Source organism: Macaca nemestrina, unplaced genomic scaffold (assembly GCF_043159975.1).
Source record: "Macaca nemestrina isolate mMacNem1 unplaced genomic scaffold, mMacNem.hap1 Scaffold_82, whole genome shotgun sequence".
NCBI classification, from domain to species: Eukaryota; Metazoa; Chordata; class Mammalia; order Primates; family Cercopithecidae; genus Macaca; species Macaca nemestrina.
In genome coordinates this window covers 122,436-149,155 of record NW_027257873.1, presented here as the reverse complement: position 1 = coordinate 149,155, position 26,720 = coordinate 122,436, and the positions used below count along the sequence as shown (strand labels likewise).

At 49.1% G+C, this 26,720-nt stretch overlaps 1 protein-coding gene across 21 annotated transcripts in view; it reads right to left on the bottom strand.

The window, feature by feature from the left end:
• Nucleotides 1-26,720, bottom strand: part of LOC139361648 (disco-interacting protein 2 homolog C-like) — a 217,552-nt gene that overhangs the window by 72,051 nt on the left and 118,781 nt on the right. The window contains exon 2 of one of the 21 annotated variants that reach the window (XM_071090346.1): nt 10,004-10,095. The exons of the other annotated variants lie outside the window; for them this stretch is intronic. The gene's annotated coding sequence lies outside the window, so the exon portion shown is untranslated. The remainder of the gene's footprint in view (nt 1-10,003; nt 10,096-26,720) is intronic. 21 annotated transcript variants of the gene reach the window in all.

The following is a 26,720-nucleotide window of genomic DNA, read 5'->3' as shown; positions in this document are numbered from 1 at the left end:
TTTGCATCACTGCACTCCAGCTTGGGCGACAGAGTGAGACACCGTCTCGAAAAAACGAAAAGCAAAAACAACTGTATAAATCATTATAGAAGGGAGCTGGCCAGGCGCAGTGGCTCACGCCTGTAATCCCAGCAATTTGGGAGGTCGAGGTGGGCAGATCACCTGAGGTCAGGAGTTTGAGACCAGCCTGGACACTATGGCAAAACCCCATCTCTAATAAAAATACAAAAATTAGCGGGGCATGGTGGTGGGTACCTGTAATCCCAACTACTGGGGAGGCTGAGGCAGGAGAATCACTTCAACCCTGGAGGCGGAAGTTGCAGTGGGCCGAGACTGCCTCACTGCACTCCAGCCTGGGCAACAAGAGTGAGAGTCCACTTCAAAAAATAAAAATAAAAATCAAGGGAGCTAATGTTTTTCATTTAAAGGAAGGGAGAAGAACATTCAGTATTTATACCTCTCAAGCACACATCTCCAGTGGTGTCCTAAAGTATTCAAGATACACATTCCTACAAATATAGCTCAAAACTACTCACCAAGTTACATGCTAAAAGCACATGCATTGTAAGAATGCTACATTATATTTTTTGAGCATCTGTATCCAATATTTTAGCATACTGGCAGTTTTCCCTTCAGGTGCTGTATGCCTAAATTATTACATGTTTAGTCCTTCATTTTAGAATTTATGACTATTATGCTTTAGGCAATAAACATAAGCTACTAAATTAATGACTTAGGGGAAAAGTTACTAAGTTAACTTGGAAGTTAAACTTTGCAAACTGAATTTGTTGGACCTCATTCAAGCTAGATGATCAGTTTTTTAAATTGTTTCCTGTGTGTTTCCCTCCAGGATGGAAATAGCTTCACTCTCATCCACTGTGCACACTGCAGCCCACGCCTCTCGTCCACCGCGCCACACTGCAGCCTGCAATTCACCCTGTACCAGGCTTTCCACACCGTACCTGAAAGTCACTAAGTATAACCAAGAAGGAAATGAAAAGCAGATAAATGACCTCCACCCCTACATCCAGCATGCAAATGTTAAACATTCATCAAAGTAAAACCAAAATCCCATGTTAGCTCACGATTGTAACTGGTAGAGTTATGTGCATGGCAATTTAAAAAGTCTAGTTAAGTAAAAACCTAATTGAGACTCTCAAGAAAGACATCTGCAAAGATTGACAGTGAGGAGAGGACTTCACTCTGCATCCAGCCTGTTCTGGAAGCCACGGCCAAATATCAGGTTGTATAGATCCGAAAAGCAGGAAAAAACAAGTGTTGAAAGGTGTACAGTCTCAGCAATGTACAAATTCGATGTAGGATGCTCAGAAACCTTGAATTTCCAATCAGGAAACAGCAGCATGAGCAAGTTTCCCAGCAGTGCCCACTTTCTACCTACGGCACGTGTAACAGTTACGCTGGCCACCTCCGGGGGAACAGAGGCTTCCTGGTCACATTCGCTCTGGCAGCCACACAGCTGGCCCCGCCAAACACCTGTCTAATACTGAGGAACCACTCTCTCCCTGGGCTTTGCTCACTCTAGCCAGGAGAGCATATTTACAGAGTACTTTACTGAGTCCTCGTTCAATGCGTCAAGCTTGTTGAAGGCAGGGCAACCCCATTCCTGGCCCAATTAAGTGAACTGAGCAGAGCAAATGCCTCCAGTTGCACGGCACTCAGTCACGACAGCAGTGGCCACTGTTCACAGGGCGCTGGCTTCGTGCCGAGAACAGTTACAAGCGTCTTCTCTCTGTCCGAGGAATGTGCACTGCAACCCTGTGGGGCCGTTTGCAACGTCCACCAGAGTTCTGAGGCAGCCAAGTCCAGGCTGTCCGTGGGCCTCGCCACATGGCCGTCCACATCCCCTGCAGATCAGACCTCACTGCAGGGACCACGGGTTCCAGGGCTGCCTTGAGGCACATACTCCCTTCACCACCTCCTCCTGGCCCCTGACATCAACCCTCACCACTGCTGCCAACACTTGATTTTCTCATGGCTCCTGAGGGGCCTGTTCTGCCCTTCCCTGCTCCCTGCGTCCGGCTTGGAGGGTGCCCACATCAACGCCAACGCTCACGTAAATCACCAACCTTTCCACGGGGCTTGATGCCTAGGAGTCTCAATATCAGAAAGTCAGATTCCTGTGCTTGTTGGAGAATTTCTTCCCATTGTACAAGGAGATAAAATTCTAGGTGCCTGCAATAACCTCATTTCCACAACGAAGCAACTTCAGTAGTAGCACAAAACAAAACAAAAAAAAAAGCTTTTTTTTTTTTTAAAACTTCTTTTATACAAGCTAAATACAATTTAATTTTTACATCCACGTTCTCATCAGCTCCCACCTGGTGAGCAGGCAAATAGTAATTTTCAAAGAAACAAATTGTTGCATAATTTTAACACTTAGCATTATCACTATTAAGCAAGATTTATCCCCAAAATACATGATGATCTTGTTCTCACGTTCAAAAATTGATTGTCACACAGTGAAATAACACTTAATGCAAAGGAAATTTTCTTTTCAGGTATCTGTTCTGGAAAAGAAAAAAAAAAGATTTCTGGCAAAGAGATAAACATTAATTATATAACAATCCAAAATGTCTCTGGGAAAAATGATGTCATCCAATTAGTTCTTTGAAGTGTTACAAATGCAGCTGAGTTTTAATAGTAATTTCTCCATAATTATCAAAAGAGTCTTTAAAAATCTTAGTGCTGAAATAACTATAAATGGATATAATACGCAAAGCAGAAGAGTTAACATTTGGGGTAGGATTTTGGCCCATATTTTTAACATATGCATAGTTATTCACCTAGTTGAAGCTTATCCCTCTCCTCCTAGGCTCTTCAAGACTGATTTTCAAACATAGACTGGCTTTTGGTACATGAAGGCAGCTTTAAAAGATGTCAGGATCAGGCCGGGCACAGTGGCTGAAGCCTGTAATCCCAGTATTTTAGGAGGGCAAGGTGGGCCGATCATTTGAGGCAAGGAGTTCGAGACCAGCCTGACCAATATGGCAAAACCCAGCCTATATTAAATATTTTTGTAATTAGCCAAGCGTGGTGGCACACACCTATAATCCCAGCTACTTGGGAGGCTGAGGCAGGGAGAACTGCTTGAAACCAGGAGGCAGAGGTTGCAGTGAGCCAAGATCGCACCACTGCACTCCAGCTTGGGCGACAAAGAGAGACGGTCTCAAACTAGAACTTAGCCCTCAGGAAAAGCATTGAGCACCCCCCACCCAAACCAACCCAAGGAATCACATGGCAATGGTTATCATCTGATTTCGACAAATAAAGTTCTGTTCTCCCCTCTGAACACAATGGTAAACACCTGCCATCAGCCCACAGAAACTCCCAGGACCCAGTAACACTGGACTAGCAAGATCAATGGGCCACGTATGCAGGGTTCAGCAGCAGAAAGTCATGGCACCGAGAATGGTGTGTGCTCAAACCAGATTCCTTGCTTTCGGGGTGAAGGGGCTTCCCGGGAAAATCTAGTCCAGTGGGATGGTTTCCACTTCCACCATGAGGAGGAAATGGGGGGTTTCCTGAGGGCACTGACAGGACCTGGGTCTCTGCCCCTTTGTCCTCTGTCCTGTTATGGGATGAGGGTGGGCTGAAGGCAGGTTTCCCCTACATCTTCCGGGCAGGAGAGATGGAGCTGACAAGTGGACGACGCTTTTTCCAAAACATTCCCATGTTTATAACCTGTTATCAACCTGTTTTCCCTGGAGATCAGTGAAGCAGCATCATTGATTCTCTTCCATTAGGGACAACCCGGTGTTACGGGAGGCAGGAGACGACATGCGAGCTGGTCTGAGTCAGTCACTTGTGTCTGATCCCCAGCGTGGTCGTCTATCAAATGGGCGGCCCCACAGACCAGTGACTTTGAACCAGAGTTCCATGGAGGTTGCCCAAGGACAGGGAGGGGGAAGAGGGGGAAGAGGGGGAAGAGGAGGAAGAGGAGGGAGGAGGTAGAGGAGGGAGGAGGAAAGGGAGGAAGGAAGGAAGAAGGGGAGGAAGGAAGGAAGAAGGGGAGGAAGGAAGGAAGAAGGGGAGAGGAAGGAAGGAAGAAGGGAAAGGGAAGGAAGAAGGGGAGGGGCGGAAGAGGAGTGTGGAGGGAGGAGTGTGGAGGGAGGAGTGTGGAGGGAGCACTGTGGAGGGAGCACTGTGGAGGGAGCAGTGTGGAAGGAGGAGCAGAAGGGGGGTTCTCTGAGGAGGAGGGCCAAGTTTTTGAGGTGTCTTGGAGTCAGAGGTGGCAGTGGCTTGGGCTCTAGGCCCTCTGTTGCATAGTTTTAGGCTTTAACTATTTATATTTGTGGACTCTTTAAAAGATTTAATTTGAAGGAAACCGGAGTTGGGGATACCTTGCTTCTAAAACACAATTTCTCAAGCCTGAGACTAAGTGCTAGGCATTGCTCATTCTGTTACAATCATTTCCTCCTATTTAAAATCAGCCACACACCCCCAATCTCTCTTCAGGGCAAACATCTTTTCCGAGGATCTCAAACAGCAGAGCGAGCGGCCCGTGACCCCAGCCGTGGGCACGAGGAGTGAAGAGGAGACGTGTGGAGAGGGCTGCTGATGACATGAGAGGTAGAGGCCCGGCACCTCCCTCTAGGGGCTGTGCTCCTCCAGGCCTAAAGGACATCCTCGCCTCTGGGGTGAACAAGCAGCACAAACTATCAACACTTATTCCAAAAGAACAGGAAGAAAATTCAAACGAAGTTAATACAGTTACCCCAACACAACACTGCAGCAGCCCAGAAACAGGAGGGCCAGTGAGCCTGAGGTGGGCGGTTCCAATAGCAGGACAGCGACGTTGGCATTAGGGCTTTTCGGCAAAGAAAAAAAAAGACACAAAAGGTAACATGGGCCACCCATTATTTCCTGCCAGTGGAAAGACACCCACAGGCCCCCAGATGCCAACGGCCCCTTGGGAACGAGCTCAAGCAGCACTTCAGGTCTTCGCACGAGCAGGCACGTGGTGTCCTCAGTACCCCCGCCTGTGACACACACACCACACTTGACTCCCATACCTGAGGGTCCAGGGGAATGGCGGGAAGTTCTCGGGGGACCGGGCATCCTGTGAGGGCACTGCATGACTATGTACCTCAGAGGGGTCCCTGGGCAGGTGCTCTCTCTCCAAAGGATGAACTGGATCCTGACCACACCCAGATTGCGCTGGCCTCCAAGCCGAGCGCCAACATCTCACATCCAAAGGGATGCACAGATGCCTGCTGCACGTGGAGCCAAAGCCCCTCGCAGAGCTCAGGACGAACCCAGTGTCCAGGCCTGGGGCCGTCACCAGCCAGGAGAGGTGTCCGGGGCACTTCCCAGCGATGGCCACAAGAAGAAACAACTCAGGACAAAGCCAGTGTCCAGCCCCAGGGCCGTCACCAGCCTGGAGAGGCGTCTGGGGCATTTCCCAGCGATGGCCATGGGAAGTAACAACTCAGGCCCATCAGGGGCTTCCTCACTATACGGGTGTTAGAAGTAGAGACAGAGGTTCAGGTCTAGTGGCACAAACAGCGACGGATCCCATGGAAATGTGGGCGTGGCCCCTCCATCCCAACAGCCTGCATGGCTACTCCATTCTGCTCCCATCACATACATCCCCACACAGCCAAGCCCCTTCTCCTTTCCCCCACTGGATTCATCAAATCAAACCTCGCTGTCCTTGGCAAATGTACCATTAATTTACTTACTGCCCAGTAAAAAAGCACACTTCCAGTTAACATGACACCCCCGCTACGATAGAACAGCCTTAATTCAGACATGACGCAGAGGAACAGAGGGAGGAGGGGTCGAGGGCCGTCCTGGAAACGGCAGCTGTTTTCTGGGGAAAGTCTCCCTCCCACCCGAGCCCGACACTCGTGCCACACTATCCCCATGGTGTCTGAAAACTCCATGAAGACAGGCTCACTCTGACCCCTTCACACCCACAACGCCAAAGAGGAGCAGGTGTTCAGGAAAAGTCTCCTGCTAGTGCTGAAGACAGGAATAATCCCTCGTGGTGCCCAGAATGTCAGGAGAAAACAAGGCACCATGTGGACGCCTTCCAGGTGAATTCTGGAATGACTCTGCCGAATGCCAGTCATCCTTTTACAGAACAAAACCAATACCGGAAAACATGTGTCACCAGCAGAGAGATGGTCCTTTTGATGGCTTACCAACACACCTACGTTACGCTGAATTTATCTCAAGCCACCCTCTCTGTGCTAATGTAAAAAGTCTCCTTTATTAACCAGTAGCCTTTTTCATCTGGTGCTTTATTAACAAGCAAGACGGTCCTGTAACACTCAGGCATTGTTGAAAACGTCAAATGGAAGCCTAGAAACCTCTTCCGTGCAGCTTCACTGCAAAGTATTTTGACGTGAGCCAAATCATGCTATTCCTACATCTCCACAGGAAACTCAAGGCTTCATCAAGGAAACGCAGCATGATTTCTGCTAGGCACAGAAATTGGTGGGGTGGGCGTGGGGTTGAGGGAACATTACATAGAAAGCACAACGCGATAATCACCTGTATGAGAGCCACACTGGCCGGCAAGCCCCGGTCGGCTCGGTCTCTACACAGTCACAGACGTGAGGCCTGGAGGGCAGACACCTGGCACTGCTGACTACCCCAAGGTCGTGGCCTCTGCCCCTTCTCTGCTGCTCATCAGTTCCAAGCTTCTGGCAACACCGCCTGCTGCCCCCACTGCCTCATCGACTCTTCGTGAAAAGCAAATGTTGCCAGGATAGCTTATGAGTACATTTGCCAGGAAAGCAGCTCCGATTGATGCTGAAACCCCGTTCTCACACCCCTGGCAGCTCCCTTGCCCCCGATGTGTACATGCTTGCAGCTCTGACCTTGCTCAGTGTCCACACAGGCTCTGTCCACTGGAGAGCCAAAGGCAGACTCAATGTTGAGTCAGAAATACACAAAGAGGGTGACGGTTACAAACTGCCTGCCTGCCCCTCAAAACACAGGTTGAAATCCTCAGCCTCAATGTGATGCTGTCAGGTGGTCTTTGGGAGGTAATGAGTTCCCGAGGCTGGAGACCCTTGAATGGGATTTGTGCCTCAGAAAGGGGCCCAGCAAATCCCTCACCCTCCCATTGTGTCAGGGCCAGAGAGAAGGTGTGTGCCAACCAGGAAAGAGCCCACACCAGAATTCACCCGTGCGGCACCCTGATCCTGCCTTCCAGCCGCTAGAACTGTGAGAAACAAATTCCTGTTGTTCATAAGCCGCTCAGTCAATGGTGTTTCGTTACAGCAGCCTGAGCTGCCTGAGATGACGATGCTCACCGCCCTACAGAAACGGCTACTCCCCTCTCCCAGAAAGAGGGGTTTAATTAAAATCCCTGTCTCTCCTCGCGGCCACCACAGATCTCACTCCCCCACCCTGTAAGCCAGCAATTGTTAGGATTAAAGGAAAATGAGGATCCTTTTAGACCAGCCCCTCCATATCGGTCTGAAGCCTGTAACTTTGCCCACTTCCACGGTGGCCGTGTCACTGCGTTGCCCATGTCAGCTCTGTGTCTGCACTGGGTCCCAGGCTCTGCACAGACTCCTCTAGCTGCCCATCAGCACAGCCATTTCCCCTTCTGCTTTGCAGGTTGTCCTTCAATATCCAACCCCCACCCCTCTGCAACCCAAGGCCTTCCGATCCAGGCATTCGGGGTGGGCTCAGCCATGTACTGCCGTCCTTGACTCAAGTAAACCAGGCCCAAGGCGTTGGCACCAATGATCTACTGGCTGTGGGGTCTGCACAGCTACTAGCTGCCCCAGCCACACCAGGGCCCGGGAGGGGAGGCAGAGGAACCTGTGAAGTTGCCAACAGCCATATGGGAACAGGGGCCCCTGGGATGAGGAGGATGCCATGGAAGGAAATTCAGAGAAAGAAAGAGCCCCAAGGCTGGACGGGTCATGCCCAAAGCCTACACTGCTGAATTTTCCAGGTTTCTGAACTCAATCGCTGACCCACACAGCACATGTTTCCTGAGTGCTGACCCCGCGTGGCATTGGATACGGCAATAAAGTAGGACCCCCACCTCCCCCATCCCCGACACATACACAGGGCCTCCGTCCTGGCGGGAAATCAGGCCTGGGGGCCCAGTTGACACCGCGAGCCAGGGAAGGGGGCCATTTCAGACGGATAGTGGGTGCAGCCTTGCCAAAGCCCAGCAGTCACCTGCACTGCCACAGCCAGGCTGAGTCCAGATCAGCCGCACAGAAACCTGACCCTCTCAAGGGCACGCCTGAGCTCATTAGGGACAGACACCGTCTCCTGCTGATCTCCAACACTTTCTCTGCATGTCTAGTTACAAACGGACGACGCAGTCTCGGAAGCACAGCTGTGACTCTGGAGACAGATCCCAGGCCTCCCCCTGCTCCTCTCCGTGGTGCCATTGATAGGGAGGGGCCGGTATGGCCGCGAGGTCCCATACCCACAGCCACCCTGCCACGGAGACGCAGGCCTTCGACGATTATTTCTGCCAAAGAACCCTGCTGCGTCTTGGAGCACACCATGGTGGGCGGGAAGCTCCACCCGGAGAAACAGCGATGCTTCTCCCCAGAGCCAACGGAGGGCACCCCCCACCGTGCATTCAGCAGATTACTTACATTCTAGAAAACATCTGGGTTAACGGGGAACAGTAAAATGAAAAGGACACACTAGAAAGGTTAGAAGGCTGTGTGAAGTCTCAGGAGGTCCAAAGGTTTCTTAACCAAGACTGCTGCGGTCAACGAGCTTACAGGGAAAGTTTCCACACGGGCCTTCAACAAGCAACGCTCAGCAGGGAGGAGCCACGTTCTGGGCAGAACCTCAGAACAAGAACATCGGACACCACAAAGTCACATCAGAGCCAACAGCAACTGAAATACAGCCCTCTCCTAAGATGTGTGCGTCACCTGCAGAAAGTCACCACACATTAAGATGGGGGAAGAAAAGGATAAGGTTAGAAACAAATTTGAAGTAATTTCTGCATACGTAATATTTCTACATCCACTGGTTTTCTTTCTGGGAGTAACAACTTTTACATGAGATGCACATCCCCGTTGGAAGGAGTTTGGGTTTTCCGTGGGCAGAGTCAAGGGCTCTCCAAGAAATGTGAACCTTTTCTCACTCACTGAGCCGCGTGCCCTGAGGCCGTCCTGGCCTGCCTGAGCACCTCCCTGGCTCTGCCTCCAGCCAGCTCCTTCCAGCACTCACCCCGCTGCTCCCAGAGCCTGCACTGGCCCAGGATCTCCTCTTCTGCTGCTGTCAATCTTCCACTTTAGGGTAAATAAGTTGGAAACTAGAAAGTTATAAGACCCCTTAGCTTTTTAAAAATTTGTCTTCTCAGAAAACAATACTAATTCTACTTCCATGGTTTAATATGTTGCCCCCATCTGCATGTTCATGGATATGTGTTTTTATATATTTTTTGATCAGTACTTATAAAAGCATGCACTGTTGCTACATTCAGTTTAATTACATTTGATGTAAGAAGTTTTAATTTCAGTGAATTCAGGCACTCAAAATTTAAGCCCTCTGACATCTATTAATCAAATGGGAAAATGACAGGTAGATATTACAAAAATCAAGAGAAGTGTTTAATGTAAATCCTGAACTTTCAAATATTTCCACAAATGTAATGTATACATTAGTACATCACCTTGAGCATTTTCACAACTCTTTGCACTCAAATTCCATTCTTAACTTTTATAGATAAATCGACATCCATATGTGATTTTAAGCAGCTCAAACATCAGCTCTTAAAAACAATCAGAAATGTTGCGGGCAAATCCCACCGAGCAGCAAATAACGGAACTGTACCCAACAACCCAGGTACCTCTCCCTGAGGCATCTGGAACTTGAGCATTACAAGCAGCCTTTGGTTTCTGAGGCACCCGAGAGTGGGGACTCCCAACTCCCCAAGTCTAAGAAGGCCTCAGCGATAAGGAAAACTGGTCAAAAAGTCATCCCTGCCGGCTCCCTGCGCCACGGGCTCCTCCCTGCCCGCCCTCAGCCACGTGCTTACAAGATCTCACACTTCCTCTCTGTCCCGCAAAGCCTGACTCCTGATTCCAGTCCTGCCGCTTACTGGGATGTGGCCATGGACGTCAACTGCACCTGTAAGGGGAGAAGCCTGTCAGGATACAGGATCCTGGCCATCCTGGCAGTGCTCAAGCTGATACTGTAACTTGGTAGTGAGTTACTTAATGCAAAGGTTTAACTTTGAAAAATTTAGATACGTATATTCTAAAAGGGAAATTCTGAACGTAGAACACAGGCCACACCCTCACACTGATGTTGTCTGGCCAGCACTTTTTTGTTTGCCTTTTCAATGACGTTTTTAAAAGCAGTTTTCGGTTCATAGCAAAATCAAGAGGAAAGTACAGAGAGTCCTCACATATCCTTTCCCAGCACAGGCACAGCCTCCATCATTCTCCTGCCCTCACCAGACCAGCATGTCTCTACGACCGACAGACCCGCATCAACACGGCACCACCACCCACAGTCCACAGCTCACACGAGGACTCGGCCTGCTGCTGCTCACTCTGTGGGTTTCACAGACGTGGAACGGCATGGATCCCCCATGAAAGCCCCACCTGGAGTTGCTGCCCCACCCTACACACCCCCTATGCTCCTCCCATTCATCTCTCCCCTCCCCAACCCCTGACAGCCGCTGATTGTTTGACTGTTTCCACAGCTTTGCCTTTTCCAGACTGTGCTGTGGTTGGACTCAGACAGCAGGCAGCCTTTCCAGATTGGAGTCTCACTTAGCAACATGCGTTTATGATCCTTCTGTGTATTTTCATGGCTTAGGGGTCCAGTTCTTTTTAGTGCTGAATAATATCCCAGTATCTGACATACCACAGTTTATCCATTCACCTACTGAAGGGCATCTTGGTTGCTTTCTAGTTTTGGCAATTATAAAGCTACTGTCAATGTCTGTGTGCACATTTCCGCATGGAAGTAAGCTTTCAGCTCCTCCGAGTAAACGGCCAGGACTGTGATTGCTTCTGTGGTCGGAGAGCTTAGTTCCACGGAAAACCGCCATGCTGCCTCCCACAGGAGCTGCCCCACTTCCCCCAGCGATGAGTGAGGGTCCTGATGCCCACACACCCACCAGCACGTGGTGGTGTCGGAGTTCAGGTTTTGGCCAGGCCGATGGGTGCACAGTGACGCCTCGCCCTATGACATAAGACGCGGGCCATCTTTCCACGTGTAGATTTGCCATCTGTGTATCTTCTTTGTTGGGGTATCTGTCCAGGTCTTTGGTCCATTTTTAATCAGGTTGTTCATTTTCTTGTTGAGTTTTGAGAGTTCCTTGCACGGTTTGGATAACAGCCTTTATCAGATGAGTCTTTTACAGATGCGTTCTCCCCGTCTGTGGCCTCCCCTCTCATGCTCCTGAGACAATGTTTTTTATTTTAAAAAACACTTCAGACAGAAGATGGACCTCCCAGCCCACCACGGTTCTCAGTTTGGCCGTGGTCACCACCCTCCCAGCCCTGGTTCCCACCTTTTCACGATCTGCTGGTCCTATGGGTGTCAACCCATACCAAGTCCCTAACATATCTCCAATGATGGCAACGTCAAAGCTGGCAGTTTGCAGGTAGGAAGGAGCTGATGGAGGCCGGAGCAGAATGTGAAGGCCAGCGGATTCATCCCTCGGGGACCGGCAGGCCTCTCAGATATCCCCCTGGGTCACCTCCCAAATGAAGTACCTGCTTTGGCCGTGAGCAGGAAGCAGGACCTGGCCCAGATCTCAGCATATTTGACCTGGCACGGCATTTACAGGTGAGCCTCCATAACCGGAAACTCGACTCTCTGGGGAGAATGCATTTTCATTATCAAGGCTTTTAGGCTTTTAATTAAGAAACCAAAGAGCAGTGCCTGGAGTGAGGATGCAGGGACTCTGGGTGACCCACACGCTCGTTTCCACCTGGCACAAAGGACCCTGGAGTGAGGGTACAGTGCCTGCTCTGAGTCACCAGCACACTCATCATTTCTACATAAAGAACCCTGTGAGCCTGTCCCAGGACTTTTTAGCCTAGACCTAAAAATTCAGAGCTCAGGAAACCTTCATCATTTTAGGAACCTGAGGGGTGGGCCAGGGGGATCTCACAGAGTGTGGTGCTGTCTATGGGGTCAGCAAAGTACAGCTGGGGCTTCCCGCAAGCACTTCAGGGAGGCCGTGCACTGGCCCGAGGCTGGTTCCGCCTCCTATCCTCGGTTCTCATGCCCAACCGTGAGGGGAGCCCCCCGCTTCAGGAGCGCTCCCTGGCTCCAGGCCCTAACGTCCATGTCCAGGCCCCTGGTAGGGCAGCTTCTACCCCAGGGAGGCTGGGACTGGAGACAGCCTGGAGCTCTAGGCAATCCTGGCAACCACATGTTTCCCGAAGTGGCTGCAGACAAACTCCTGCTTCCAAAACCTGGCACGGGCTGTGTGAGGCCTGGAACGCGGGAGGCGCGTTTCGCAGGGTCCCTGCTCACATACAAAAGCAAGGCTAAGAGCAGATAAATTATTTAATTACCCTCTCATGGTTATCAAGTCAAGTCATAGTCTCTTAGACTTATGTGTGACTAGAAGTATACACATTATGGAAGTGTATATAAATGTGAATACAGATATGCTTATTTTCCTTTTATATACCTTACATGTATGTGTATACGTGCATATGTATAAAACATGGAAGAAAAAACCATACTTAAGATTTCAAATCTCAGTCACAAAGATCTCAGAAGCAAATTATTATTCTTTAACAAAGATGTAACATTTTACATTCTTACAAACAAAATGTTCTCTATTAGCATTTTATTTTAAAAACTAAGAATGCATTGCACTCTCTGTTTCAATTTTTAACTCAGCTCACAAAGGTCCCTGTACAAAGACCTCCGTGCCACGGCAAGGATGGCGGTGGTCACACCTGTGTCCATTTATCCTCTCTACATCTAGGCTCCTCTCCCTGAGGCAACAGCACCTCCGAAGTCACAGCCTGGCCTCCCATCTCTCCCCCGTCCCGGGCTTTTTGGCATGTTGGTCTGCTGCACACACCTCAGCAAATACTGCTGATTAGCCAGAATCGCCCAGAAATCTCTTAACCTTGATTCTGGTTGCTTTTGTAATTTGTAATATCTGTACTTCTGGTGTGATTTGAGAAACAACAAATTTTAAAATTAGAGAAGATGTGGTTTTTATTCTCTCCTTTCTACTTGCAACCTTGAAAATTCAAGTAGTAGCAAGGGTTTGTTGAAAGTAACTTCCACCAAAGAGAACCTATTACAAAGGTACTACAGAGTGTCAAATAACCACATAGATGTAAAATAGAGATGCAGACACAGATATAAAATCCAATGGTTAAACCAAACTGAGAAATGCTTGCCAGTTTGATAGGACTTCTAAAACTTGACATAAATGTTGGCTGAGGGATACAAGATGTTATGAGATGAGTGAGATGCTTGGCCTAGAACCACAGGCTCTCTCCTCTTTACAGCAGAAAATCCGTAAGGAAGTCAAATCTGAAAGAACCAGGTACCATTGAATGGCATACTCAGCCATCCTTCCCCATTCCTGGGCCAGGTGCGGTGAGTGCAGCCAGTCGTTCACCAACACCCATCATCCATCCTCAAGGCTACGGCTACACTTTACTCCCAGGCTCCCTGCCATTATGTAACTTAGGTAAATCACGGCCACTCTCACCTTAAGCCTCCCCTGCCAGCATGGCAATCACCCAGTCCCAACCACAGCAAGGACAGCCATGTCCCTGGGAATGCAGAGCAGGGGTCGGGAAGAAACCTGGATCTCTGAATACCTCATGGAGCAGTCACCAGCCTGGAACATCCTCCCTGACGGCTTTGCAAGAGAGAAGAACTCCTTGGTTCCTCAAGCTACAGTACTGCAGAGTCTCAGGTCACAGCATCCTTACCTACCCTCGTCAGGAACCGTTCATGCTCATCAAGACATGAGAACAAAACTGCAGTGGCACAGTCACACTCAATGCAGACCACCTGCCGCTCACATTCATCGGATTAACACCAAAAGGCCACCTTGGTGGATATCCTGGATGTGGACACTTGGCGGCTTTTTGCTGGAGACGCGCTTTGTACATTTATCGCACGACCATCTTGGCGTCAGGAGGGGCTGTGCAGATGGCAGCTGTGCACGTCACAGGGAGTCTCACTTGCTGGACTCTCAGCCAGCTCCCACTATCAGTGCCCGCAGAGTCCTCTCCTCCGGGAGCACGTGCTTGGACGCCACAGTAGCCTGTGGATCCACACAACAGCACTGTGTGCCCCAGGAGCTTAGAAAGTACCACTGCATCAATGCCTCCACAGGTGAGGCCGGGGGCAGAAGCCAACCTCAAGCAGTTACGGTCCTCCGTGGGGCTGGCGTCCAGGCAGGAAGGCGGCTCAGCGGCTCTCCTCTCACTGTGAAAAATTCCTAGGTCCCCACATGAACAGAACCCTAAATAACACGCAACAAACAACAGGAACGAGAACACGACCAGCAGCTTCTGAGAAGAGCAAGCTGGACTGATCATGAGACACCTGACGGGGACGGTGCCAGAGCCCCTCCCGGTAACCTGTGAGGGCAGCGCTGCCAGCATCTCCCTAAAACCAGCCCAAGTCAAGTTAGACTTGAGGCTTTCCAGGAGTGGGTAGATCCATTCAATCCCACAGTCTGAACCTTCCAGGCCGTGTCTCATGGCCCTCATCTCACATATGGGAACCCGGACGCTGCACCATAAACACAGCCCCAAGCCCTCGTTCCTTCTTCAACACCACACCCCAGTACAGTAAACACTTAGGATCTGGGCATTCACGTAAAATACTGCTTAACTAAAACTTCTGATTTAGAACATGTTTAATTCCTACTCACAGAGCTGAAAGTGTTTTGTCCTAGAAGGCGGTAGCTGTAACTTAGCATGAGAGAAGAAGGGTTCAGAGTGGTGCCAAGTATTAAATATTCCTCTAAATCTATTCACCAGATCGCCATGCTATTGTCACCTGCTTCATTTTCTGTCCTTAAAAGACATAATAGTTACTTTTCAAAATAGACAACCTGTTTTACTGATGCTTAGCTATAAAGTAGCGAGCTATGTATCCAAAAGGGAGATATGGGGAAACAGAAAATGTCCACAAGCAATCGGGTGGGGAGGGGGGCAGTTGCAGCAGCACCTGGCTCTGTTGCGTTGTGAGCCAGCCACGTGGGATGGACAGCTCACTTAGCCACTGAAATTATATCATCTAAGATTTTGTTGCAGTTACTTTGACAAATTCTCCCTCCTGCTATGAAGAGTAAGGTTTGAGGGGTTTTTTTGTGTTTTTTTTTTTTTTGACTTGGAGTCTCGCTATGTCACCCAGGCCGGAGTACAGTATTACAATCATGGCTCATCGCGGCCTTGACTTTCTGGCTCAAGCAATCCTCCCGCCTCAGCCTTCCAAGCAGCTGGGACCCATAGGCGAGTTTGATTTCTTTGCTAACGAATTCCTAATTCATCTCGCAGTGGGCCTATCAAGGCCATATGCCCGGACGTCCACCTTACCGACCGTCCGTGTGGTCTCTAAAGTGGATGCACTCCGGTTGCCCGGGCTCTGCACGCGATGCTGAGTCTCCAAGTCTGCCGCTGTATAAGGGACTGACAGCCCCGAGCGTCTCGACCTGCCACCATGAGCCGGGCTTTATTCCACAGGGCAACTCTGCTTCCCGTGATGAGATGCAGCACGTGAGCACAGATCAAAGGGCATCAGCAACTAACCCATTCCCCTGGTACTAAGTAGAGGACCAAGAGTTTAGTTCCTTACTTATTTACTACGGGCTTGATTCAAAACAGCTTTCTGGGATCCTGGGGACAAACATCTCCAACTGGTGAGAATTCTGGCTTTAGTAACGGAAGAATCACCTAATGCCCATTTTGTAACTGCTGTTCTCATCAGAACTTGAGGCCAAAGAGAAAAATAAAAGGGGGAGGCTAAGATCGTGACACCCCAGTTTGCACAAGGCCAACCAGCCTGCTTGAGGGGGTGAAAGGAGTAGGATTTTTAAACAGCTGAGTTTTAAAAACATGGCTGTAGGCTGGGCGCACTGGCTCACGTCTATAAGCCCAGCACTTTGGGAGGCCGAGGTGGGAGGATTGCTTGAGGCCAGGAGTTCAAGACTGGCTTGAGTAACACAGCAATACCCTATCTCTTTAAAAAGAAAAAAAAAAGGTTATTAAAATAGTAATAAAAAGTTTAATACAATAAATTACTATATCAACATGGCACCCCCAGCTGTCAGAGGAGGTACAATCTCTGTGGCTATGATGAGATCTGGAGAGAAATGTAACTGGCATCATAGGGAAGGTCAACCCCAAAGCCCCACGGCAGTACTCCTGTAAAGTGTGTTAACCAGCATGAAGTCTCCTCCACAATCAGAAGCCTGGTTTAGAGGAACGCTGTCCACGGGACCTGGGTGGACTCCAGACGCTGGCTGACCAGACAACCCCCCCCCCGGACCCTGCCGGCAGCCCCAACTGGACAGAATGACCTCGTGAGTGTCCTTTCCCGCCACAAGCTGCAGACCTTGAGCCAGTCCTGGCTGTGACTGAGGCTGCGCATAAACATCTGCACCCAACAGCTCACCTTTGTATATGACACGCCCAGTCCACTTCATTTCAAATGTTACGCTCGCCCCAAGGCGAACATGGATGTTACAGGTTAACTCACTGCATGTGTGCTAGACTTTCCCTGTAAGTGTTCAGACATTGCACGAACCGGATGAACAAACCCCACTTTCCCTGTAAACGTTCAGACATTCCTTGAGCCCGATGAACACACACAGCCAACAAACCCCGGAACGTGTAACGCCGCGGCCTCCTCTCCTCCTGAGGGGCGTGTGCTTACAGCTCCCCCAAGACCACATTTCCCAAAGCACAGAGTGTTACTCTGAAAATAAAACCTCCTTTTTCCTTCCTCTGTACATCTCGTGGTCATGTTAACAACTATTGCTACAAATGCAGAGAAATGGGGTATCATCCGTGCTGCTCACCGAATTCCTAGCACCAAAGCTTCAGGGCCCCCCAGTCTGAAGGAAGCTTCTATCGCCCTAAAGCCAACTCTGGAGACGAAGGCCGAGCTGGGGAAAGGCTGTGTCACCGCAAATCCACACCACGGGGCCCTCTGCAGTTGTGTGTAACTAACTCTTGGCCTGTCCTGGGGTTTGGGGAAATCAGAGCGTACGCAAGCAGATACCGTACGCTCTGCCATGGGACCGTGAAGTCTGCGGAACCTCAGAGGAACATGGAGACAAACGGTGGCACGATTCTCACAGGCCGAGCCTCGATGGGCGCCCGTGTCAAGAACACAGACACGCCGGGAGGGACAGCAGATGCAGTCAACGCCTGCAGCCCCAGCACACGGCAGCGTCCAAGTGTGGGGGTCTCTGGCCAGGCTCCACCACAATTGCCATATTCTGTGGCAAAATTTTAAAAATAGGTTTTAACTAGTTATAACTCTAACTTGTTTTACACATAAACAGAACACAGGGTACCAACAGGCTCCAAAATACTTCACCTAGAACCAAGTCTAGAATGCAGATGGCTGCTGCTCCGAGTGTGACAAGTCCCCTTGTAGTGTCATAAATCCTAGATCTAGGTGACTAAGTGCTCTTCCTAAACCAGACAGCACCCTGAGGCTCTGAGGGCACCCTCTGTCCCCAGGCCAGTCCATCAGCCCCGGCAGAAGCTGCTAGAGTAAGAGCCTGTGGATTTGTATTGGACGGATGCAAACCAGGCAAAGTCACAGGGGCTCGTTCTGGAAGCCCATCCGTTTACCCACTCATGCCATGGAGAGCCGTTCCCCCAACTCCACACCCGCAGTCATGCTGAACCACAGCAACTGGCTTTTAGGCCTTCAAGCCACTCCTTCTCACCGCTGGACAGACCCTTCTCACACCGTGAGGCCCAGAGTAGCCTTAACAGGTGGTCCCAGCAGAACTGGCCACTGCATGAATTGATACTTTGTGTGTGGGGGGGTGGTTGTTCTTCTGTCACTCAGGCACAGTGCACCATAAGTACAGTGGTGCTATCATGGTTCACTGCAGCCTCAACCTGCCAGGCTTGGGTGAACCTCCAGCCTCAGCTTCCGAGTAGCTGGGCCCACAGGTATACATCACCACTCCTATTTAATTTTTTGTAGAGTCAGGGTCTTGCTATGTTCCCCAGGCTGGTCTCGAATTCCTGGGCTCAAAAGTGAACTGCCCACCTCAGTCTCCCAAGGTGCTGGGATGACAGGTGTGAGTCACTATGCCCAGCCTAGAATTGGTTTTTCTTAAACCTGAGTTTGACACATGAACCCCACTTACATAGATATCAGCACACTCTCACAGCTCGAGAGTTTTTCTGAATCTCGATTCTGTCCGTTCAAGATCAATATCTAAGAAAGGGTGAGAACTGACCCTCCCTCCGTGAAGCCTAAGGGCAAATGCAGCAGTATCTCAGTGTATGAGGAGACAAAGTAAGAAGGTGGAAAATACACACTGAAATTCTAGTGCTAGAATCATAATCACCAACACTTTAAGAGGCAATCTGCTTTCCAAAACATGTAGCTGCTGGATTAACTTCAAAGTCACCAGATTCCACAGGCAGTAGCTCACAGGGGCACAGCTTTCTAAGGCCGCACAGCCTGGGGCAGCGTAACAGCCTCAGGGCAAAGCAAACTAAACAAAGGCTTGGTTCTCTCAAGGAGGAATGTGCTCAAGTCCTTCCAAATAGATTCTTCTTCTAAGTAAGTTAGATGCCTCCTACAATACTGTTTCCAGTGCCAGTGTGTTCAGAAACATGAAGTTGAAACTACATCTCAGGACCCCAAAATCACTACGATAAAGGGACGTCATAGTGAGGAAGAGCTTAGAGCAAACCTGCCTCCCATGCTCTTCCGAACAGAGACAGCTACTGGGGGGAGGAGGAAAAAAAGCCACGTACCTCCCTCACAACCGATCCACAAGGAAATTCCTCATGGACAGAGGAGAGAATTCAAAGTCCCCATCTGCACACGGAGATAAATGCGGATCTGGCTGCTTCCTCTGGAAAGGTACACCAGAAACACATTTGTCTGATCTACCTGTGACCTGGAAACCCATCCCTGCTTGGAGCCGTGCCTCCCTTCCTGGACCGAACCAACGTACATCTCATATATATTGATGTCTCACGTCTCCCTAAAATGTGTAAGACCAAGTTGTGTCCCAAACACCTTGGACACATGTCCAGGACTTCCTGAGGCTGTTGCAGTGTGTCCTCAACCCCGCCTGAGGCTGTGTCTTTCACCTTGGGAAAATGAACTCTCTATGGGCCGAGAACCGTCTCAGAGATCCTTCTGGTTTACAGGAAGCATTCTTTCCTGCGAGTATATCAATGAAATCATGTGGAATTACAAAATGCCACTTTAGTAAAGGCCAAAGGAATTAGGATTCGATGTGCTTAAAAAACAACACAAAAATAACGTTCTATTTGTCAATGGACCATGAAGCCCACACCCCCTTTTGCAGTGAAGATGTCAAACGGGACGAGAGGCCCCTCCTGCGGATGCTACCCTCTGACCCCACTTCCCAGAGTCCAGTTTCCTGCTGCTCAGGGAACAGCAACCCCAGCTTCACGGGGCTCAGGCCTCCAAACCCAACTCCCACCCATGCTGGAGAATCACCCCAGGGACTAGCAAACTGGCAGGTGCAACTCTCACCTCATCCCCTTAAAGGGGAAAAGGCACCTTCCCGCTCCTCTTCCTGCTGGTGGGAACAGGGTCAGGAGCTGGAGGGTCAGGAGTCGGGCGGCAGAACGGAAGCAGCCTGGGTCCCTGCTAGTCAGAGTTGGCAAATGCCAACCATCCCCGACATTCACTTTGCAAATAAATCCTTCTCTTTTGTCAGGTCCCTGGTTATAAGTTTGCACCCATAACTTAAAAAGAAAAAAAAAAAAAAAACCTCAGGTAAAAAATCGGTGTTTGGCTGACGGTATTTCAATTATCTTGGGGCCTTGGGTCAAATGACGGCAAAACAGGAAACTGAACGCTGTTATTCAGAAAACTACCTTCCAGCGCCGTCTACCCTCCCAGGCTATCACCTTATGGTTGTTTGTCTGCTAGATGATTAACAATAACTGCTCTGAAAACCTAGGTGTACAGAACAGACAAGAAGTCAGCTCGGGTTGAGGGGAAGCAGGATAAGACCCCCTTCCCCGCAGGATGGTGGAAGAGGAGGAACCTTCAGCACCTGGGTTTTCAGGATGCTGGATCTCTCAGAGCATCTCTCACAGCTCAAGTACAGCCAGACCCTCCTCTGACACAGCCTGTTCAGACGAAGGTGGCACCTGCCCTAGAGACCCACAGCCCTGTGCGGGGCTCAGCTGGAGCTGAACTTTCCTCCCTTGGTAAGCGTCAGGGCCAGGGGTGGGGAGAGGAGAGAAGCAGCAGGCCTGAGGGGCACTGTGGAAACTCCATGCCGCGCTAACTCTCATCTGATGTGCTCCGGCCAAAGCCACGCTTCTCGGAGGGAGTTTCCCTTCACACATCCGGAAATCATCAACATCTAGTCTCCCCACAGAACAGATCCTTCCCCAGGAGGCAGATGCTTGGCTGTAACACGGGGTAATGAGTGGCGCGCCTTCGTGCCCATTCTGTAGTGTTTCCTGTTACCTATTTTACCTTAAGCTACAAATGATTCCCGTTTACACGGGACACAGTGACACAGACAGCAAAACACATGAGATTCAGTGTGATTCCACACCCGTCACTGCTGACCTCAAGTGCTTTGTTCGTTTTGCTTCTAGAGTTTGTACTCTCTCCCGGGGTTCCAGGCCTGTGGATTCAACCAACCATAGATCAAGATTTTTTTTTAATGTGTTTGTACTAAGCATTCAGACTTTATTATTCATTAAACAACTACTCGCATGGCATGTGCATGGTATAGCTGTTACGAGCAACCCTGACATGACTGTCTGCAGGAGGATGTGCATATGTCATATGCAAACACGATGCCATTTTATTGCAGGGACCTGAGTGCCCACAGACCTTGGATTCCATAGGCAGTCCTGCAGCCCACCCCCATGGGCACTGTGGAATGGCTATAATAGAAAATATAGAGGTTTTAAACCAGTTATATACTAAATCTAATTGTTTGTTAAGAAATTACCGTGTATCACTTGTATTATTTGGAAGTCCTTCCTGGCCCAGAGACTTGACATGTTCTTATCTTTTTGTCCACGGATCTAGCCATTCCAGTAAGCTTATTGAACACAAATCAATTTTACAATTAAATTCTTACAGGAATCACACTCAATCTGTAAGCTGCTTTGGTTTTTAAAGTGAAATAACCAATAGTTTTGCAAACCAGCTATATCACAGAATAGGATAAAGCAGCCCCATGACATGCAAAAACATGGGGTTTCAAAGCTAACCAGTATAAAACACGTTACAAACCCCTAAATATGAAAACGTTTTACACCACAACAGATATTCCAGAAAAAAACAGGATGTTCAAAAAAGCCCTTTGCAGAAAAGCACTTTCCCCTTCATTTTTCACACGGTTTCCAGAAGCTTGTGTTTGGCGATGACCATGAACCAGAAGTAGCGTCCGCTGCAACTACTGCCACCGCAACACAGAATATTAAGGCGTTAAAAAAAAGGACACAGCATATTTCCTATTGTTGAGAACAGGTAGAGTGTTATAAAAATGAGAGTGTTCTAAAGTCAACAATGTTCAAATTCTAGGTCTCCCGCAGACATTAGACGGTAACCGCCAAAGCTTATGTACCTGGCAACGTTCAAGGAGACCAAGTTCAGAGCTGTCACAATGCAGCACCATCCTCACGCGATTATCTCAGGCGGGTTTGAGGGCAAGTGCCCCCGTCACAGCGGGAAAGCTGCCCAGCCCAGCACTTCCTGAGATCACAGACCTTCGCCTTCCCACGTCTTCAATAGTTCCTTTACACCGGGAACCAGACAACAAAACCTAAAACACTTCCTCAAATCTCAAGACAGTCTTTAGAGCTCTTTTCCTTCCCCTTCTCTTACTGAAAAAGCCTATTTTGTAAGCAACCTGTAGTGCTTCCCAGAGCTGGGGCGGGAGGAGAGCTGGTGTTGGGTAGACCGAGTTTCAAGCGTGGGGAGACCAGGAAGTTCTGGAGATGGATGGCGGTGATCGTGGCACCACAGTGTGAACACACTTAATGCCTCCAAACCATACACTTAAAAATAGAGTGCTATGTAATTTTACCGCAATCAACACACTGAGAAAACTCATCTATAATTACTGTCATTTCCAATATCTTGCACCCTGTAAGTTGCATTTGCTTTTGGAAATCCTCAGAGCAATCTTGAAAGACTAATACCCTAATCATCTCTGAAACGCAGGCAAAGTCGTTCAAGGGTTTGGTTATAGGAAAGTAGCTGGAAAGCAAAGCGCCCGTTAGACATGGCAGCCGTGGTAGCACAAACACATGGTAGGAAGATGGTGGTCATGCTACACACAGATGGGAAGGGTGTGGGGAGCCACAGCACCGGATACTCGGGAGGCACCTGGGCAGGAGCTGAGAATGTACCAAACGCGTTCGATCATGCAACATTCACGGACCGTGAGTCCAGCCACCGCCACTGACATCCACTGTGGCCGGGGTGTCCTCTGCCACAGAGATACACACCCTGCCAAGGATAGTGTACAGATTAAACGTCAAAGCACAGACATGCTCAGGTCCCGCTGTTCACATAGAAGCAAACACAACACATTTCCCAGACCCCAGCAGCATGACTCTCCACTTGACTGCAACCCGGTCCCATTTATTCTCGAACCCATCTCTCCCGGACCCCACAGCATGACTCTCCACCTGACTGCACCCCATCCTGTGCATCCTTGCATCTGTGTCTCGGCCCTCACTCACTCCCTCACTTCCTCGTTGGGTCAGGAACCAAAAGTCCACTGTGTCCCTGGTGCACTGAGCTTTGTCAGGGGCCTCTGGGCCGCATGCTGGGACACGCAACTAGGAACTCCCAGTGCACACGTTGGTCTCCTGCAAGACGCTTGGCTCTTATGTGCGGGAGCCGGGAGCCGGCACCCACCCCTACAATTGACTGCACTCTTAGAAAAGTCACAGAAGGCCCCTCACCAACCCAGCAGCACCCTGAGGCCACATCCCACTTGCCTGCTGGCTCCTGAGCCTCCCACCCTGTGATGACTCGCTCCTTCAGTTCCCCGCCTTGAATCCACTGGTTCCTCTCCTCATGGGCCTCTTTCCTGTCGTCTTCCTGTCATTTTCCTGTCAGCAAGCACATTTCCTGTCATTTCCCTGAAATGACATATTTCCTGTCATTTTCCTGTCAGCAAGCACATGTATCCAGCCTGACCTTGCTGATGTGCTCCAGCTGGCCCTGGACTCGAACCGCGCTGCTGCGGCTTTCCATCAGTGTGACATCTGCGAGTTACCTCCTGGGAAATGCCAGGTGATGGTAACATCAACCAAGAGGCACCGCTGAGAAGCAGAACGCATGGTGCGGTGCCCAGAACGTCACGTCCTTGAACAGACGCTCCGTGTCTTCTCCTCTTCTGCCAGAGCTTCACTGTAGGAAGGCGGCCATTCTTCCAGTGCTGCTACTTCCAACACCGGGGAAAGCAAGCTTCAGAAATGAACGGTGTCAAAGAGGCAGGACCCACCAGCGGCCGGACGACCGCAGCCCCAGCATTCCCCAGTCACCATGGCTGACAGCCCAGGCTCCAGAAATGCACAGCTTCAACCTTAGGAGAAAAAACCCTCCCAAGCCAACTATTATTTTCAACAATGGGATTGGGGAGTGGGGCGTTCTAACCCTGCCTCTCTCAACAGCACAGATCATCAGATCCCAGTTCTTATAGGATTGGGGAGTGTGGGGGGATGGTTCTAATCCTGCCCCCCTTCATAAAAAAGAACTGGGATCTGATGATCTGTGCTAGGTCAGTACTTTGCTTCCGCCACATGCAGTCATCCTCAGCACCAGGAAAAGTCAGAAGCATTGAGTGATGATACCAATACCAACACGTGCGGTTCTGACAGCTCCGGTAACTCGCTGCACAGATACAACACAACAGCAGTGAGATCCACGGACATCACCAGTCTTCCCAACGACTGTGTTCCTGAATCTTCTGCGTTCGGAATAACGGTCTTCTTTGCCAGGGCTGAGCCATGCTTCCCTGTTGCCTGTCCTCTGCCTTCACCAGCTTCGTGCACGTTTCCGGGCAAGTGTTTGTGCAGGTGCTATCACTTATTTCCACAGCAAGAATATACACAGACACCAGACAGAAATGGGCAACCCCATTAGGAGCTGTGCAGAGAGATCTAACTCATCAGATGTGCCAAATTTCTGTTGCCATAGAAATTTAACTAAACTAACGTTGCTATGACCTCATCTCTTACTGTGCCACTAAAGATCATCCGGGTAAGAGGAGTGTGCCTCTGCATAGCATGTAGCTCACGTTTACATGTCGGTTTTCCCTGAATATGGTTATGAGAGATAGAAATCAGTAAGATGGGGTGTAACATCTAGTGTAGGATCGTTGTGTCTCCTAGGCTCACACACTTCCTTTAAGATCCTCAGAATATGAAGTTTAACTCTGTCGACGTGAGTTACATAGTAACTTGTTTTGGATACTGTCTCTTTCACCATCTAAATATCAACACCAAAGAAGTTCTTGAGTTCCTTTTTAAATTGAAAGGAATTTACAAACCATAAAAGCCCCAATATTAAAGGATACAATTCAGTCTTTTTAGCACATTCTCAAAGCTGCACATCAACCACTAGTATGTAATTCTGAGACTTTTTCACCATGGGCCAAAGAAACCTTGAACCCATTAAGAGTCAGCACCTGCTCCTTCCTTCCGCCAGCACCTGGCAATCGCCAGCCGACTTCCGTTTCTCTGGATTTGCCCATTCTGGACATCTGTTGTGAGAAGAATCGTACAGTGCATGACCTTTGGCGTGACCTTCGGTGCTGACATCTTTCACGTCCAAGGTGAGTGGAATCTCACAGTGAGTGACCTGTTGACAGACACCTGGACTGTTTCTACTACTACAAATAATGCTGCTCTGAAGATTCTTGCATAAGATTTTTTTTTTTGTTTGTAAAAATGTTTTCAATTTTCTTGGGCATATGCCTAGGAGTGAAATTCCTGGGTCGTATGGTGATTTCATGCATAACTTTTCTGAGGAACTGCCAGACTTTTCCAAATCAACTGTACCATTTTACTTCCCTTCCCACTAGCAATATATCAAGATTTCAGTTTTCCCAAATTCACCACCAAGTCACTGTCCAATACTGGGATTTTACCCATCCAGTGGTTGTGAAGTGGTATCTCAGTGGTTTTGATTTCCATTTCTAAGATGACGAATTCTGCTAAACATCTCACGTGCTTTTTAAGGCATTTATATGTCTTTCTCTGGAGAATGTCTATTCAAATCCTTTTTCCATTTTTAAATTGGATTTTTATTAAGAGCTTTAAAATATATTCTTGATATCAGGTCCTTATCGTGATAATGTATCCTGTTCTGTGGGTTGTCTTTTTACTTTAATAGTATCCTCTGAAATGAACATTTTTAATTTTGATACCGTCTTTTTCCCTTCAGTTGCTTGTTATAGCTTTAGACGCCTCAGCCAAGGAAACATTGCCTAATCCAACCTAACAGTTTCTCGAGGATTCTCCCCTGAAGGTGTCATGGGCTGAACTGTCCCATTCCCCGCCCCCCAAGATTCCATGTTAAAGTCACAACCCCAGAAACTTAAAATGTCACTGTATTTAGATACAGGGCCTTAGCTTGGTAATTTAGGTCCCATAAGATCTTAAGAGTAGGGCCTGATCCAGTATGACTGGTGTTCTTTTAAGATAATTTAGACACAGTCCTTAGTGCTCCATGCACATAAGAGAAACCTGTGAAGACGCAGAGAAGACGCCATCTACACAGCGTGGGGTGAGGCCCCAGAGAATCCAACCTTGCCCCCACCTTGATCCCAGGCTTCCAGTCTCCAGGAAAAAGGAAATAAGATGCTATTGTCTAAGTCGCACGGTCTGTGGTGTCCGTTATGGTACCCAGCAGACTGACAGAATGGGTCTCAGTCAGCTCCTTACGTTGGATTCATGTTGAGCTTTGCTTGTACGGTGAGGAAGGGTCCAGTCCATCCTTTTCCATGTGGATACCCAAGTTGTCCCGGCACCACTGAGTTGTGAAAGGCAAAAAGTAAAGCATCCCTTACCGTCCTTTCTCCATCAACAGATTAGAAGATACACTGAAGAATCGTGGACAATTTTGTCAGTTTAAGCCAGTGGTTTTCAAACTTTTGGGTCTCAGGAACCCTTTGCACTTTATTAAAGAGCACAAAAAAGCTTTCTCATCAAGCCGGGAGTGGTGGCTGCTCATGCCTGTAATCCCAGCACTTTGGGAGGCAGAGGCAGGTGGATCACTTGAGGTCAGGAGTTCGAGACCGGCCTGGCCAACATGGTGAAACCCCGTCTCTACTAAAAATACAAAAATTAGCCTGGCATGGTGCCGAACACCTGTAGTACCAGCTACTAGGGAGGCTGAGGCAGGAGAATCGTTTGAACTCAGGAGGCAGAGGTTGAAGTGAGCTGAGGTCACACCACCGCACTCCGGCCTGCGTGGCAGAGCAAGACTCCGTCTCAAAAAAAAAAAAAAAAAAGTAACAATTTAGTTTATTTTACAAGGATAAAGTCATTACATCTTAACACAGTCTTAAA